Raw genomic sequence first — 17,269 nt, forward strand, 5'->3', positions numbered from 1 at the left:
GTCTTTGCTCTAACAAGTGTGACTCTGTGAGGCGTTAACATACTTGAACTGAGTTTTATTGATATGGTTCCTTTCTAGCTAAAGCTCCCTGTGAGGGGGGACCTCATTTGTATGAGTATCTTCTCCAGAAACACTTTTTGGAGACCCAGTAAGGTTTTGTGTTTGGAGTTTTTATTTTGTTTTTTCGTAGGAGAAATGTACTATCATTAGAAACTCTACTTTTCTTTTTAACTCAAAGTGATTTTATTGCTTGTATACACAACGGCACTTTTGCCGCTAGAGCAGAGGCTGTGGACGACTCATACTACCAGTTGGGTGGAAGCACCCGCTTAGTCCAACTGGTGAATTCTGCGCTCTGTCAGAATCCGGCGGAATTTAGCATCCTTATCCTTTCTGCTCCTCTTGAGATGCTTTCGGACAGCAACTGCTTTCTTAACCAAATGGTAGAGATCCTCAGGGAGATCAGGGGCAAGGCCTTTGGACTTAAGGATTCTCAAGATTTTATTTCCAGTAACAAAATGGACCTGTGCCACGCCATGTGAGTCCCTCAGGAGCACACTTATCTGGGAGTCCTGCCTTTCTTGGCCAGCTTGAAAATTTGTTCCTTCACGTCCTCGGACGTCAACTACAGTCATGGGGGGATGCTATGGTAGGACAGCGCCGACTGGGACAGGCCCTTCACGGGGGAGGGTCGTGCATGGGACCCACGATGGCGAAGGAACAGATCGTCAGGGCCTTAGGATATATGCCCCATGTGTACAAGATCTCATACCAATGGTTATTTGTAAATTTTTATTTATTCTTTCAAAGGACTCTTCATTGAGGCTGTGTACTCGGGGTGCTTAAACACTTTAAAAGTCTGTCAGTTTCTTTCATGAAACAACTAAGAAAATAATATAACTATGGCTGTGGAGAATCTGAGGTTAGCCTGATTCTTCATTGTTCTTTGGATCTGACTTTTATGTTTAGACTGTCTAAATAACTGATCTCAGAGCTTAATTGGGGTATTGTCCACGTGCAATAAACAGCACATATATAGTTATAGCACATGGTTTGGTTTTAAATATATACAAATCTTCATGAAATGTCGTTATGAAATCATCGGCACAGAGAGCACAAAAATATCTACCACCTTGTAGCACAGGCGTATGTCGAATGTTTATGGCTGAAGTCTGCTCCCGTATCCAATCTCTCTTCCCAGGACACAGCTCTGCTTCTTGTCACTTCATGCTAGCTTATATTTTCTGGAGTTATACATAAATGAAATCACATCCTGCATATGCTTTCTGTTGGAGGAGAGGGAAGCCTGGCTTTCTTCACGTTGCATCATTATTTTGAAATGTATGCACGTTGCGTATGTAATTATATCCTTTCATTGCATTACTGAAGTAGTCTACTATATGAATATATCAGGATTTAGCTATATATAAACCTGCTAACAACATTTGCATTATTTATGGCTTTTGACAATTACAAATAAGATACAATGAATATTTGTGCCTATGAACTGACAAGTTGAAATGTATTAAGATAAGAACTTTCGGCCTTTGCAAAAACTGTCTAGAGAATGAAATATGAAACACACTGGGGAAAAGCCACATACAAATCACATGTCTGATTAAGACCCAGAATCAAGAAAATCTAAAGAACTCTGAAAAACTCAGAAGTAGGGAGAAAAGTTCAAACTAAAAAAGAAATGGGCAAAATATTTAATCAGATACACTCTTCAAGCTTAGATATTCCTTCCTAATTTCATTTAGGCTAGAGCAGGCAGCAACATCTGAATTCACATCTTTTCTGTGACGGAGATGTAGGCATTTGAGAATTCAGTCTGATGTCTCAAGATTTGTAAGATTTTCTGGTTTGGTTCTTTGAAACTGAAAGTTCAAGCTCTGTTTAAACTCCAAAACTTATCATATCTAATTTGTTGAGTAGATCTCCCTAATTTCAGGCATCTTTCTTGAGTCATATACTGGCTCATACTTTGGTAAGATAAATGTGGAGTTTCTAGCTACCATCAGAACTGTCTGTCGGTGCAACTTTAACTTCTTCAGTCCTTTATCTTCTACAATTGGGCCTCCAATAAATTTATTTCTACCAACTCAGCTCTAGGGAAACAATGGAGTCTCTTTGGGGTCCCCTATCTGCATCCTGGAAATACTCTTCAGGTAACCGCAGGGCTCATGGTATTTCTTATCATCTCTTGACAGATACTTGAAAGTAGATTGTGCCTACTGCCATGAAATCTTTATTTCAGGAATCAGCCATACTTTTTCTTTTTTTCAGACAGACAGATAATGACTTTGTGGACATAGAATTTGTTATTAACTGCTGTACAATGTACAATCCTCAGTAACTGTGTTTTACTGCTGAAACATTTTTGATGGAAGTTAATCTTCAAGACACCCCTCTGAAATGGACACTACATTGACCTTCAGAGAGGCCATCCATAGATAATCCTGGAGGAATTATGAAGTAACTGGGAAGGAAATCCAAACTCTGGCAATCCTAGTTTCACTCTGAAATGCCTACATCATATACAACACATTGAGTCTTTGAAAATGAGACTCTTTAATCAAAACTTTAAGGTCATATTTTCTATTCCCAAAGTTGAGTCTATATTGGATGCAATGATTCTCTTCAAAATGTTTTTCTCCAATAAAGGAGTGTATGTATCCATTATTTGAATGTTTTATTAAGGTATATCTCCCTTTCATACCCTGCATCATCTTTGAAACAAATGGACTTTAGTGATGGACTGACTCAATGCCATATTTTCTTATTAAGCGACAAACAGTTAAATTTAACAGCTTTGCTGTTGAGATATTTCATTAGAAACACAAATACATTAATGACCCTGAGTTTAAAATAATTCAGAAATTTTAAATACTACTTAAAGAGTAAGAGATATGTTAACTGTTCATTGTATTTATATGATGTTTTGTGTATGCTCCAAAATGCTATGTAGTAAAAAACCATCCATATCTAAGCAAAATGAGCTCCTTTAGTAAAAGTTAAGATTCTAAAATTAAAAGACATTGTGTCAGTGTGTGATTGGCAGCACATTTCTCCTTTTCGTGTTAACATGTTAACAAAAGTACATCATATGGTGAACATTTATCTAAATGTTTTAATATTATCTTATGAACTAACCATTTTATTTAAAATTATATTTAACAGTTAATTTTGGTCAGAGATTCTGCTTATTGTAGCACATTATATCGACATGTCTAATATTGCTGCTTTGTGTCCAGCTTCATTTTTTAAACTCTACGGTTATTTTCTAGATCATTTTATTATTCTTGCTCTTCTTTCAGCTTTCACTGAAATTTGCTTGCATTTCTTCCACAGCCCTCTTCTGTCCTGAGCCTGTTCCATCACACTCTTCAGCAGCTCACTTGGATCACATAAGGAAGTCTTTCCAGTCTCAGGACCCAGCTTGGATCAGCTCAGCCTAGGTAACCCAGTCCATCCTGCCTTACGACTTGCAACTCTTTTTCCGACAAGTCAACTAATACGAAGCCATAACTTGTAACCCAGATCAACTCAAGTAGGAACTCCTTCCTGCCCCATCGCTTGTTCCTCTTTCCAATCCTGAGAGGCTGCTCAAATTGAACTCATGCACACATTTTGGCTCAATATGAACTAAGCAGTTCCTCCATGACAACCGCTTTTCTTTGACCACTAGATCAGCTCCACAGAGGATATTGAAAGAAATACTTGGCACAGAAGAGGATAAAATCACCAACACTATAATGAGAAAATAATGACGAGAAATCTTCAGATGCTTATTAATACATCACACAATCATGGAAATGGCAGAATTATATCTTACATCTACTTTAGATATTCATGATCTTAGCTCCCTAATAAAAAGACACTGACTTAACAGATTGAATTAGAATATAGAATTATTTTGTGTCTCCAAGAAGCATACTATATTATAAGGGTAAACACCTCTTGGGACACAGATTCTAAGCAAATGGAACTAGGAAACAATCTGGTATGGCTAGTCTACTATTTGAGAAAATAGATATCAACAATACAAAAAGAGGCCACTTTATATTCATGAAGGAAACAATCCATCAAGACAGGATTATGCAACAAACACAGATGTATTTAATTTAATAAAACAAAAACTACTAGATCTCAAGGTACAAATTAATTCAACAGGATAATTATGGGGTTCTCGAATATTCCATTTTTGTTGGTTACTTTTTTGCCAACTTGACTAAATCTAGAGTTTTCACAGAAGAGGGAATGACAAATTGAGAGAAGATTGGCCTGTAGTCAAGTATGAGGCATTTTCTCAATCAACACTTGATGTGAGAGGGTCCAGTCCTCTGTTATTGGTGCAGTCCCCAAGTAGGTGGTCTTTAGTGTTATAAAATAATCAGTCTGATCAAGTTGTAAGGATGAAACAACAACTAAGAACATAAGACAACAAAAATAACATCAGAATGACTGTAATCTACACATTTTTCCATGATAACTCTAAATATCAATGGCTTCAATTCTCTGATCAAAAGTCATAGACTAGAAATGGGAGTTATTTCAATTTTTTCTGTAGTTGTTTAGATTTATGTCCTATTTTAAAGAACCTTCCATGGGATGCTGAGTAGAATGTATATTGTTTGTCATTTGGGCGAAATATTCTGTAGATATATGTTAGGCCATTTGATATAAAATATCATTTTATTCTGAGATTTCTCTTTTTACTTTTTATCCAGTTGACCTATCTATTGTAGTAAATGAATGTAAATCACCTATTATTTGGGGGGGGGGGGGTGTAGCTTTAGTTCCAATTCCATGATTTCATAAAATTTGGTGCTTCAGAGTTTGTGAATATGTTTGTGACCTCAGTTTCTTTAAAACACACAATTATTCTTGGAGGGTGTTTTTGTCCTCCTCCAAGTTATAGTGGATAGGAGTGAGTTTACATCAGACTATTCATTACAGATTGTTATTTATTTACATGCATTAATGAAAAAACATGGTTTTGCTTCATGTTGCTTGTCCTCCACATGAAGTTTTTCTGACACCTGCAGCTTGCCCATCACATGTGGCTTTCCCTTATGACTGTATACTTTATTCATGTGACTCCTTTTAGCCCTCAGAGTATAAATTGTCTGATGCTCTGAATAAACTTGGCTATTGCAAGAGACTTTAGTCTACCTTCTTTATCAGCTCTATTCTACCAGTGTTCCGCTGCCTCTAGAGTAGTAAACAAATGGCTCCCAATCAGGGACCTGAATTTGGTATGAAATAAGAGAGTGAGGATAGTAACAGAAGGTGAGAATCATGAGGTAGAAACCTGGGGAAATTTTTCCTTATGTTAAACTTGTACGTAATTTTAAAAATCATTATTGTTATAAAAGCAAAAGAACAAGTATTAAAATCATAACTATTAGATTGCTTGTAACTTGTTTAGAAATGGAGTCCTGGTTTCTGAAATAAGGAACTCTAGACAAAGTATGTAACATTGTCTGAAACAATATTAAAAAGCCATATAGATAAAGAAGAAAGACCACTGTTCAATTTTTGGTTACCTGGGATTTAATTTAGATTCAAAATGCTTAAGAAAGGGAAGGAGGGTGTTAATCATGCAGAAAAAAATGGCAAACACCTTGAATAAATATAATCTTGATGATCAAAACTTAAAATTGGTAAAACAAGGAAAAAAGGTTTTTTTTTTCTCATTCAGATAAAATTGGAAGTTGAAACAGTGTCACAGAAAATTATGCTAGTAACAACTCCTTCAGCTTCCTTACTGGAGCCTTCTTTAGATACGTATCCTCCATTGCCTGAAAATGACCATGAAGCATAGGATGAGGTATATAATAATTTAATTTTAAATCCTCTCTACTTCCTGATGCACATTTAGGAGAGCCTATGAAAATGTTAGATTTACAACCTAGGGAAGCTAGGTGTGGTGTTTTGAATAGGTTTGCCCTCCTCATAGACTCTTGTGTTCGAATGCTTAACCCATAAGGAATGGCATGATTAGGGGCTGTGGCTTTGTTCTGGTAGGTGCAGCCTTGTTGGAGGAAGTATGTCACTATAGGAAAGGGTTTTGAGGTCTCTTATGCCTAAGCTCTGCCCAGTGTGAAGTCAAAGTCTCCTCCTGGCTGACTGTGGAAAATAGTCCCCTTCTGCTCCCTGCAGATCAAGGCATAGAACTCTTGGCTCCTCCAACATTAATGACTGCTTGCACACTGTCATGCTCCTTACCAGGATGATGATGGACCAAACCTCTGGAGCTGCAAGCCACCCCAATTAAATGTTTTCTTTTATAAAAGTTGCTTCGGGCATGATGTCTTTTCACAGCAATAAAACCCTAAGACACCTTTGTATGTTAGGAAAAGGGAATTTTTCTTCCTGACCTAATGATGCTTTTGGTATTTCAAGTTTTATTTCAGCAAAAGTAAAATGCTTCCCCATCTGGCCAGTGCCTTCTGCCAGGGCAGATCATCAGCCTATCCACTCTTCTGAAGACCCCACAGTCTGAAGGCCTCCCAGGAGATCTGCTGTACCCAGCGCAACAAACCCTATAGTCTGAAGGCCTCCCGGGGAATCTGTTGCAGCCAGAGAAACAGGTCTCCCAGGAAACCTGCAGCAACCCAGGGACACAGGGAGCAAGCTCCAGACAGAGAAACCCAGGCCGGTTAATACCAGAGATAACCAGATGGTGAGAGGCAAGTGTAAGACCATAAGCAATAGAAGCCAATCTACTTTGGTACCATCAGAATCCAGTTCTTCCACCACAGCAAGTCCTTGATACCCCAACACACCTGAACACCATGATGCCGACCTAAACTCTTATCTCATGAAGATAATAGAGTCCTTTAAGGAGTATACAAATAGTTCAGTGAAAGAAATACATGAAAACACAAAGTAAAAGATAGAAACCCTTAAATAGGAAACAAATAAATCCCTTAAAGGAATCCAGTAAAACACAATCAAATAGGTGAAGGGATTGAACAAAGTGGCCTAAGACCTAATAATGGAAGTAGAAGAAATAAAGAGATCATATGGAGGCAACCCTGGACATGGAAAAGCTAGGAAAGAGGTCAGGAGCTACAAGAAACAAAAAGGAAAATGTCCATGGATTGGACATAGATAAAACAAATATTTATTTTAAATTCTTGTGCTTCCTATGAACCTACTACTCCATATTATCATTATTATCTTTTGGTGTTTTGGTTGCAACAATACTGCACAATGGTTGCCATGTGATTTTCATTTAATTGCTAAAACAGTGCTTAGCCCTTCCCAGTTTCTTCAATGGTAAATGTGGCTTACAGATGAAACTCCTAAATTCCTTAACTTTATCTTCAGTCCCGAGTCTATATCTGTCCCAGTAGATTTTCAGTCAACTTCATTATACTCTAAATCTTCCTGAGTGTGCCAGTCCCAGATGTTCATTGGAACCTGCATCCTAGACTGCTCCAAAGTGGCCTGGGCTTCCAAACTCCAGGCAGTCCTCAAGAGCCTCTGCAGTTATTGTACCAGACACCCCTCAGCATGAGCTCCTCTTCCTTTTCCTGGCATTTTTAGATGTTCCAGCCTTCCTAAACTCTGACAACACCAATGTCAGAAGAAAATAATTATAGAAGAGATAACTTATTTATCATCAACAAAAGCCCAAATAATCCCCAAATATAAATGGAAATGTAAACACCACATACCAAAATCTTTGGAACTTAATGAATGTAGTCCTAAGAGGAACATTTGTATCTCTAAATGCTCACATCAATAAGTTTGGGAGATCTGAAGTAAATAATTTAATGATGCACATTATGATCTTGAAAAAATGAGAAGAAAACAATCCTAAAAGTAGTAGATGAGGAATGAGGGAAGACCCAAGCTAATAAAATCAAAGAAAAAGAAGACAGAACAGCTATACAGCCTGAATCAATGCCTCAGAAGTTAGAGCACTCTCTGCTCTTCTAGAGGACCCAAGTTTGTTCAGTTCTCAAGCCCAGTGCCTCACAAAAGCCTATAACTCCAGATCCAAGGCATCTGATTCTTTCTGGCTCCAAAAAAACCAGAATACTTGTGGTATATATTCACATAAGCATAAATATATATGAACATAATTTTTAAAAATATTTTTAGAAGGGATCCTAATGAAATCCAAAAATCATTAGTATCTTAAGAACCTATATTCCAATAAATTAAAAAATAATCTAAAAATGAATAATATTTTAGATGCTACTAAGCCTACTATAAATGAACCAACATAAAATAATAATTTCAACACTTACAACCAAAACTAAATTTGAATCAGTAGTAAAATTCTCTTACAGAAACAATAAAAACAAAACAGAATTAGATGACTTCACTGATCTATCCTACCTTCAAAGAAAATTTATACCAATATTGTTCAAATTACTTTTCAAAATATGAAAGAAGCACTGGTTCTAAACTTTTTTAAAGCCCGTTTTATTCTAAAATCATGTAACGATCAGAGAAAAGGAAATTAAGGACAAATCTCCCTGGTGAATATAGATATAAAAGTTCTCAATAAAACACTTTAAACCTAAATTTAAAATCCATATTTTTAAAAATCATAGATCATAACCTGGTTGGTTTCCTACTAGGAAATGCAGAGCTGGCTTAACACACACAGATCCATAAACAGAATTTAGCATATACATATGCTTAAGGAAGGAAATCACAGGATCATTTCAATTAATACGGAAAATGACTTTGACAGCATCTGACATTTCTTAACGATAAAAAAATCAAAGAGAGAATAGGAATGGAAGGAATATTCCTTGACGTGATAATTACTATTCATTACAAACTTATACTGAACACTTTTCTAAATTAAAACAAGCTGAAAGCATTGGACCTTAGGTCAGGAATATGACAAAGATGTCACTCTCTCCATTTTATTCAATGCAGTTCTTGAAGTCTTAGCTAGAGCAAAGACCCAAGGAAACCAAAGCTATACCAATAAAAAAAAAAGTCAGTCTATTGCTTTTTGGAACTGGTATGATCTTATATATAAAATACCTAATGATTCCATCAAAAATCTCTTAGCCCTGAGAAACATTTTCAGCAAAGTAGCAGGATCCAAAATTAGCACAGAGAAATCAGTAGTGTTTCTATGTTCCACTGTCAAATATACTGAAAAAGAAATAGATGAAACCGTGGCTATCAAAACTAACATACCTAGGAATAGCCAGGAGTATGAACTACTACTACATGAAAAATTTAAGAAATTGAAAGTAGATATTAAAAAAACACTAGAAGATGAAAAACTTCTCGTGCTTATGAATTTACACAATCAATATGATAAAAATGACCATTTTTCTAAAGGAAATCTATAAAAGTCTCAATCAAAATCCTCAAGAATTTTTTCACAGACAAAAACAAAATAGAACTTTAATTTTTTTCACAACCTGTTTTTAATGATGGTTCTTAAATGCTTTAACCTCCCTTTGGGCTTACCACCCACCAGAGGTAGTAAGAAAGAAAGGATACTGAGGTAGTGGACCTATTTAAACAGCTTCTTAGGATTGCAAGCTAGTACAACCAGTCTGGAAATAAGTTTGGCAGTTCTTCAGAAAAATATACTTGTAGACCCAACTATACCACTCCTGGGCACATACTAAAAAGAAGCCCCAACATATAACAAGGACACATGCTCCACTATGTTCGTAGCAGCTTTATTTACAGTAGCCAGAAGCTGGAAAGAACCCAGCTGTCCTTCAACAGAGGTACTGATACATAAAATGTGGTACATTTACTCAGCTATTAAAAACAGTGACTTCAGGAAATTCTTAGGAAATGGATGGAACTAGAAAATATCTTCCTGAGTGAGGTAGCCCAGTCAGTGAAGAACACAAATGGTATGCACTCACTGATTAGTGGGGATTAGCACAAAAGCTTGGAATAATCAAGATACAATTCACAAACCTTATGAAGCTCAAGAAGAAGGAAGACCAAAATGTGGATGTTTCAGTCCTTTATAAAGGTAGAAACAAAATATGGGAGGAAATACAGGGACAAAGAGTGGAGCAGAGACTGAAGGAAAGGCCATCTAGAGACTGTCCCACCTGGAGATCCATCCCATATGCAGCCACCAAACCCAGTCACTGCTGCTGATGCTAAGAAGGGCTTGCTGACAGGAGCCTGATATGGATATCTCCTGAAAAGCTGTGCCAGAGCCATACTTATTCAGATTAAGATGCTTGCAGCTAGCCATCAGACTGAGGGATCCCAGTGAAGTTAGAGAAAGGACTGAAGTAACTGAATGGGTTTGCCTCCTCATAGAAAGAACAACAATATCAACCAACCAGAACCCCCAGAGTTCCCAGAGACTAAACAAATGAGAATACGTTGGCGGCCTTTGGCTCCAGCCACATATGTTGCAGAGGATGGGCATTATTTGGCATCATAGGAGGATAAGCCCTTGGTCCTGTGAAGGCTTGTTTTCTCACTGTATGGGTATGCCAGGGTGTTAAGATGGGAGTATGTGGGTGGGAGGGGGAGCATCTTATAAAACAAGGGTGATGGGAAATGGGAGAGGAGGAAACTGGGAAAGGAGATAACATTTGAAATGTAGATACATAAAATATCCAATAAGAAAAAAATAGGTTCTCGGGAGCAACTCCTGTCTGCATTGTCTGATAACAGGCAGTTCAGTTCAGTTCACAGGTCTGTAGCAGGATCTTAATCCACTTGAAAATACTTCACAGATACATCAGCAGTCCAGTTTAGTAGAGATGGGATAGCAAACATGAATCAGCAATGATGGCACTATCTATCAGTGAGCCAGGCCTCACCCTGGGCATAAGTCAGTAGGAATGACCAGAAGAAAAGCCAGAAGTTCTCAGCTGTGCATCTCAGGGAAGCAAAGATCAGTGAAGACGCCAGACCAGCAAGCATTGCCTAGCTAGCTCTATAGGCAAGCCTTGCTCAGCAAGCACAACATGGCATCAGTTTGGTGCCAGACTCTGGATGAACTTTCCTTCAATCTCTGCTTCATTCTTATCCATCCATTTCCTTTAGACAGTAACAATTCTGGGTCAAAAACATTGAAAATGGGTAGGTGGCCCCGTCTCTCAAATGTCTACCAATTGATGGGTCTCTCATCCTATCCTCCTGCCTGTAACAAATCTTTATCTGACTGCAGAAACATTTACACATCATGTTTTGTTGGGTTTTGTCAACTTTATACAAATTAAAGTCACTTTGAAAGAGAGAACCCCAACCAAGAAATTGTGTCCATTGGATTGATCTATTGGGCATTTTATTGATTAGTGATTGATTGGAGCACCCAGTCCACTGTTGGAGGTGATGCCATCCATAAGCAGGAAGTCCTGACTTGTAGCAAAAGCAAGCAGAGCAATCTTTGAAGAACAAGCCCTTAAGCAGCATTCCTCCATAGTTCCTGCTTCTGATCTTGCTTGAGTGACTGCCAGAGTTTCCTGGGAAAAGATCTTTAGCAACCTGATATCTAATAGAGAGCTAGTATCCATTATATACAAAGAACTCAGAAAGTTAGGCAGGAGAGAATCAAATAATCCTATTTTTAAAATGGGGTATAGAGCTAAACAAAGAATTCTCAACTGAGGAATATTAAATGGCTGAGAAGCACCTAAAGAAATTTCCAACACCCCTAGTTATCAGGAAAATGCAAATCAAAACCACCCTGAGATTCCACCTCACACCAGTCAGAATAGCTAGGATCAAAAATTCAGGTGACATCAGATGCTCTTGAGGGTGTGGAGAAGGAGGAACACTCCTCCACTGTTGGTGGTATTGTAAACTGGTACAACCACTCTGGAAATCAGTCTTGTGGATCCTCAGAAAATTAGACATAGTACCTGAAGACCCAGCTATACCACTCCTGGGCATATACCCCAAAGAAGCTCCAACATCTAACAAAAGCATATGCTCAACACTTTTCATAGCAGCCTTATTTATAATAGTCAGAAGCTGGAAAGAACCCAGATGTCTTTCAACAGAGGAATAAATACAGAACTTGTGGTGCATTTACACAGTGGAGTACTACTCAGCTCACAAAAACAATGATTTCATGAGATTCCTAGGCAAATGGATGGATCTTGAAGCTATCATCCTGAGTGAGGTAACCCAGTCACAAAAGAACATTCATGGTATGTACTCACTTATAAGCTCAGAATACCCAAGAAAACATCCACAGAACTTATAAAGATCAAAGAGAAGAAAGGCCAGAAAGTAGATACCTCATTCTTAGAAGGAAGAACAACACATTCATGGGGAGACATAAAGGGACAAATAGAGGAGCAGGGATTGGAGAAAAGATCATCCAGAGACTGCCTCACTAGGGGATCCATCCCACATGCAGCCACTAAACCCAACCCAAGCACTATTGCTGATGCCAAGTAGTGCTTACTGGCAAGAACCTGATATGGATGCCTCTGAGAGGCTCTGCCAGAAATATACTGATACAGAGGAGGATGGTTGCAGCTAACCATCGGACTGAACACAGAGACCCCAATGAAGGAGCTAGAGAAAGGACTGAAGGAGCTGAAAAGGTCCGCAACCCCAGGGGAAAAACAAGATTGTCAACTAACCAAATCCACCACAGCTCCCAGGGACTAAATTACCAACCATTGAGTTCAAAGGGAGTGATCCATGGCTCCAGGTGCATATGTAGCAGAGAATGGCAGTCTCTGTCATCATTGGAGGAAAGGCCTTTCATCCAGTGAAGGCTTGCTCTTTTTCCAGTGTGGGGGAATGCCAAGGGGCTGAGGGGGGAGAGAGTTGTTGGGAGCAGGAGCACCTTCGTGGAAGCAATCAGAGGGGGAGGGGGGATGGGACTGGGGGAAGGGGATAGCATCTGAAATGTAAATACAGAGAATATTCAAAATAAATGGAGGAGAGGAGGAAAAGGAAGAGGAGGAGGAGAGAAGAAGAAGAAGAAGAAGAAGAAGAAGAAGAAGAAGAAGAAGAAGAAGAAGAAGAAGAAGAAGAAGAAGAAGAAGAAGAAGAAGAAGAAAACATAACATTTTGACTATCAATCTTGTCTCCACCTTTCCTATATATTTTGGGCAGAAACCTAATTACATGTCATTCACCCTTTGCATTTTGCAAACTGTGCTCTTGGCCCACTGGGTTTTAGAAGTTGCTTCCTAGAGCAGAGGTGCCTGCCCACAAAACTAACATGTTTTTCCTCTAGTTTCTACCCATCATTAGAACTTGGTGGCAGTCCTAAAAAGGAATGAAATGACCAAAACTTGGTAGTTAAAGAAGTCAAATGAACTCCATCAACTGGAGCATCTCATTTAACCATCCAAAGAAGCCTGGCCGCACACTGTAATTTAGATTGTTAGGAAGTCCCAGGAGGGGCCTTAGGAGGATGATTTAATCCAGCAGGATGTTTGCCTTACACTCCAAGTCTGCAAATCTTGGCAATCTATGGCTAAAAACTGTTACACATCTGCTTCCCTGGAGAGTGCTTGCACATATTCGGGGGATTCTCTGAGAGATGTGTGAAGTGCTTTGGGTGAAATAGGTAGGGTATTTCTCAGCTTCCTATGGTAATGCTCTCTAGCGACTGAATCTCCAGATTTTCCTGCTAGATGGGATCCTCTTACACTGCATACTTCTCTGGTATTCCCACTTAAGCCTACATCCTCTGGGAGAAACTGAACAGCTGGTCACCCTTCTGTATACAATTATTCTTCCAGAAAGCAAACACTTGGCTGATAGTATTTCTAATGCATCTTAGTATTCCTGGCACTGCCAGGATTCTTAGTGGAGGATGCCATTGCTTCCCATATCCCGGGACAATGAGGCTGATGAGTTGTTTGCCACATGTGTGTGAAATAAGAAATTTATCATCTTGAGAAATATTTTTATGGATATTGTTCGCAAGCTGACCATAGATCTGTTGCTGTCTGGGATGCTGGCTCCCCAGCTTGTAAACTGCCTAATGCAAGTGTCCTACCCCCACCCCTTCTCTGCCCTCTGCCACCGATTCCTCTCAGTCTGCTGAGTTGCTGGAGCTTCCCTCTCCAAGGGTTTGTAAGAGCTATGCAGTCTTGCGGTATCACATTTCACTAGCATGCCTGCCTGTCTTGAAGGCTTCCTGCAACAGTAGCTTTCAAATCCTTAGATCGCTCAGTTCCCAGTATGTTCCAACGAACAGACTTTTCTTGAATTACTTTGACTAAACAATAGTTCCATACTGAACAATCGTAAGTATCAGTCATAATTCTTTCAACAGCTCTACTGTAATCATTCTCTTCTTTGTTCAGATAGTCTTCCTCACACTGGTGTATGTATTTAGATTACTCTTTGAAAATATAGCTGAACCACCATATTCTTTAGTCTGATGAATCAAAATGACCAGAACCTCATTTTTTTCTTTAATAAAGGAAATGCCATCAGCTAGATTCTGAATTGACAAATAGAAGATTATGCATTGCTTCAGTATCACTTGGTCTGGGGCAGAGAGAAAGAAAAAGCAGACTATTGGATCCACCCCAAAGACTTGATCTAGCGGGTCTTGGTGAAGTACAAGTTTTCCCTTTATAGTAAATTTCACCTGACCCTATGGTTCTAGACTGTATTTGGTGATGACATTTTTACAGAATCCCCAAATTTGGCATTTGGTATACATATAATTATTTTTAGATGGGAAAGGAGTCTGGGTGTCAGAGGTGATTCATTCATAGTGAACTCATCTGAGTAATCTGATGTCTAGTAGAGAGCTGAGATGGTCGCCGTGGTTTAGGATTAGTTATGTTACCAAAATATCAGAATGGGAACCCTACAAAACCCCAAGTGAAACAAAAACAAATGTAGTTAAAGTAGAGGTAAAAGGCAGAAAGAGGAGAAAGTAAGCTGGAAGCACACAGGGTCTATCTGGGCGCAGTGCTGCTGCAGGGGTTAGCTTTTTTCAACTTGACACATTAGAGTCATCTGGAAAGGAACATCAATTAAGAAAACTCCGTAAGCTAGGCATGTAGGCAAGTCTGTGGAGCATTTTCTTGATTAATGATTGAAGTGGGGTGGAGCAGATACTTCAAATGATGCTACACTTGGGAAATTGGCCCAGGGTTAGACACGAAAGTATCTTATTTAGGGTTTCTATTTATGTAATATAATTCCATGACCAAAATCAACTTGGGGATGAAATAGTTTGTTTTACCTCACATCTCATTGACTATCATCCAGATAAATCAGGGCCGAATCTCATGGCAGAAGCTTGGAGACAGGAGTTGGTAACTGATGCAGTTACCAATGATAGAAGAGTACTGCCTTTGACTTGCTCCTTTTGGGATGTCTTCATCAGGACCATTTGCATAATGGTTTGACTTATATATATGTAGTTTTTGGACATATAGTGCTGAATAACCAGCTCTGATTAACAAGAGACCAGAACCACTGAAAGTGAAACTTTCACTTTACAGGGACAATCAGTATCTGATTGGTTGTCTGAGGCTGAAAAACAAGCTGTAAGCAATATGAAATCAATAGCGCTGGGGCAAAATCTTTTGTGATTTACCTCCTTGGGGTCAGCAAAAAAAAAAGGAAAAAGAAAGAAAATGAAAAAAAAAAAAAGGTCTGACAGAGATGAAAGCTTCATCTCAAGCTAGGCAGTGCCAAACTTAGTAAATTTGTAAATGTTTCCTACATATTACTGGTTTTGACAGCATGACAGCTACAGGGATAGGGGCACACTGTGAGAGGCAAAGAGAGGCCACTGGTACGATCAGCCTCGGCTGCAGTGGAAAACTCAGGGCTGAAGGAGGAATGGAGAAGAGTAGAGGCTTGGCATCAAGAGGAAGAACTGGAATCCTTAAATTTGGACCAGGTGGTCACTCATGAAGTTAAAGCCTCAGTTGTAGTGGAGATCCCATAATTTGAAAAGATTATGGAGAGAAAAACTTACCCCTGATATTGCATGGCAAGACTGGAGTCCCTGAAGAGATCATTATTGGTGAAGGCATAATCTCTGTTGTGGTAAAATCCCTAGCCTTCTAGAGCAAAAACAACCATGTGTGAGTTTCAGACATTGCACACTGAGTTTTCAACACTGTTGTATTTGTTTTGGTCTGTTTTCTTAGCAAATAGTCATTCGTAATAATATAAATTTGGGGATTTGATCTCAATAATATAAATTATATACAGTAAGATAACAGGGCTTTTGAATTGATCCACTACAAACTTTCCGAGAGAAGTACTTGGTTCTGGGAACTACCACTTTTATTTAAGAATAAATGTGCCAACCAATTAGAGATAAATTCTCTCATTGTCCTACCAACTCCAAAGATGTTCTGATTTCCAATTACTTTAATTCCATCGGATACTTTTTTTTAAAGTTTTAAAATATTTTAATTTATCTCCAAAAGTTCATCGCACTACAGTGTGGTTAGGTTCTTCCTTTTGGACATCTCAGAAACTCAGGGGAAATTGCATTAGAGTAATAGTCACGGACCATCAAAATCTGCAAGGGTTTTCTGTCTCTAATTTTATTCCATAGATTTCTTTTCTTTTCTCATATTTCAACCCCCACCAAGTTCCAATGATTGATACTTATGTCCAATTAAGTTTCACCAAATAGGCTTCCCACTCTTCACTTTTGTCTGTCATGTTGGCCACCAAAGTCCCTAACACCAAAAGCTCGGCAAAGTCAACACTGCATGGCATGGTACACAAGGAGATACCTTCTAGGTTTTATTGTGTTTATCACAGAAAGGTGGGAAATTTTAATGAGATAATTGAGAATAGTTCGTTCCTGATTTTATGATGGTAAGGGAATAAATTTGATGGAGGTGGAATTGTAAAACAATTCAAATAACTGAGGCAAAGCTATACTCAGCAATGAATTTTCTCCCTGATTAAAGCATTTCGTTTTGTAATTATATCTTCCTCAGATTGAATCACACAAAGATGTTCCCCAGATCTTGTGACAGTGGGTTTCTAGATACCTACTCCTGCCTAAACATACCCAAGGTTCCCTCAAACTTAAAAAATCAAAGGAAGAAAAGATGGTATCAGGTATATCATGCTTATCTGAAGTGATGAATATTTATGCAATTATTGACCTCACCTTATATTAGATAAATGGAAAAACATTTCCTATAAAAATGTCTAATAGTACATGTTTGGACTTTAGTCCAAAGTTACCAAACACTTCTATTGTAGCCTCTAGGGACCCACAGACAGTATGAAAATATGTGGACATATCTGTGTTCCAGTAAGACCTTTTTCCTAAAAACAGGCCAGGTTTCCTCAGCAGGCTCTATTGTACCAGCCTCTG

General features: G+C 38.5%; 1 pseudogene across 1 annotated transcript; it reads right to left on the minus strand.

Moving 5' to 3' along the window:
- Positions 1–232: 232 nt before the first annotated feature.
- LOC308422030 (small ribosomal subunit protein uS15-like) lies at positions 233–16,656 on the minus strand (annotated as a pseudogene). The gene is made up of 3 exons: positions 16,564–16,656; positions 15,899–15,986; positions 233–735 (listed from the first exon to the last, which is right to left on the minus strand). The product of its transcript is annotated as a small ribosomal subunit protein uS15-like (transcript).
- Positions 16,657–17,269: the final 613 nt, after the last annotated feature.

Source organism: Micromys minutus, assembly GCF_963924665.1.
Source record: "Micromys minutus genome assembly, chromosome: 6".
Taxonomy (NCBI): Eukaryota; Metazoa; Chordata; class Mammalia; order Rodentia; family Muridae; genus Micromys; species Micromys minutus.